Raw genomic sequence first — 1,666 nt, 5'->3', positions numbered from 1 at the left:
AAGAAGAAGAAGAAGAAGAAGAAGAAGAAGAAGAAGAAGAAGAAGAAGAAGAAAAAGAAGAAGAAGAAGAAGAAGAAGAAGAAAATGAATAGATTACATTCTTTTATAATATAGGAGACTATAAATGTAATTAATTATTTATTACAACTATCCTTATAAACCCTATAATAATTATAGTTCAGAAACATTCCCAGATTTCTGGGAAGCTTCAGTGCAAACTATCATTTTGATGACCCTCAAACACTTACACCTCCGCACTGACATATGATATTTCACTCTCTCTTCCCGAATACGCCCACTGGCCTACTTCAAGTGAGGAAATTCTATGTAAAGTGCTTTGGCAACATCTTTCACTGTCTTTTTCCAAGTACCTATTCTCACGGAGGTGAAATGAGAAAATGTAAAGTGCCTTGGCAACATTTTAACTGTCTCAAACGGCTACCCGTTCTTACCGAGATGACGTGAGCAACATCTATATTAATTATTTTAAACTGCCTTTGCCAAGGACATAACGTCATAACGTCCAGGTCAGATCGGGATTCAAGCTCAGACCTGTGTGTAAGTTGTAAGGCCACTTGACCAATGATTGCGGAGCCATTTTCATTGTGGCGTCGGTGGTTTAGTGGTAAGGCTCTCGGACTCGCAAACATGAGGTCAGCGGGCTCTCGTGGCCTAGAGGTTAGTTAATGGGTTCGCCTCTGCTCATTAAAAGGCCCCGGGTTCGAATCCGGGTTGTGATGGAAAATAATGTATTCTCTAAAATGGTCTTCTTTCATCTTATTTCCTGCTCTCTAGCAATGTTCTGTCGTCTGCTTACGTCTCCATTTTCTGTCCCTACCCCCTCACCCCCTTTGGCCCCTTCTCTTGGCATCTGACTCTTTCTGCAGCCTTTCTACTGCTACTCCTTGGCTCCTTCTTACAGCTGTCTTTCAGCCACACCCCTGATCTCCTGGTAAGAAAGATCTACACCTAGCCTTCTCGGACGAGGGCGAAAAATCTCGGAGGGCTCGTGTGCAAGTAATGCACTTTAAAGATCCCTTTGTGGTCTAAAATGGATAAGAGTAGGCTTCGGCCACCACACGGGCAAAATTCAAAATTTCCTAAGAACTAAAAATGTTTAATGTGTCCCGCGGTCTCATATGACCTTATGCAGTCGTGAGCGCCTTAAAACACTTACCGAAACAAACAAACAAAAAAACAACAAAAAAACATAAGGTCGTGGGTCCGAGTCCAGTTAGGAGCTCGACGTTGTGTGCTTGAGAAAGGCACTTTATACGAATTTTCCTCTCTTTACCCTGGTGGGAATGGGTACGCGGCTATAGACAGTGGAAGATCTTGTCTGTTTGTTATGTTAGTCTTTGAGCGCGTGAAATTCGAAGCTAGCACTGCATGCTTCCCGGGAGGCCGAGAAGGTTTTTGATTATTCTAAAGTATTTTGGGGTAATATTACTTGTAAAGTGCATCGAACATTCCGCGGAGCGTGGATATTATGATCTATTTAAAAGCAACTATAATTAGATCTATTATTATTCATGCACACAAAGCGGTGACGTGCATAGGAGGGGGCGGGGGTGGCAATGGTTGAGATAATAGCATAGAAATCGATTTCACTTTGTATCTGTATTTCTTATTTCTCTCTCTCTCTCTCTCTCTCTCTCTCTCTCTC

This window comes from Aplysia californica, unplaced genomic scaffold (assembly GCF_000002075.1).
Source record: "Aplysia californica isolate F4 #8 unplaced genomic scaffold, AplCal3.0 scaffold00029, whole genome shotgun sequence".
Classification (NCBI taxonomy): domain Eukaryota; kingdom Metazoa; phylum Mollusca; class Gastropoda; order Aplysiida; family Aplysiidae; genus Aplysia; species Aplysia californica.
Note: the sequence above shows the minus strand (reverse complement) of the source record.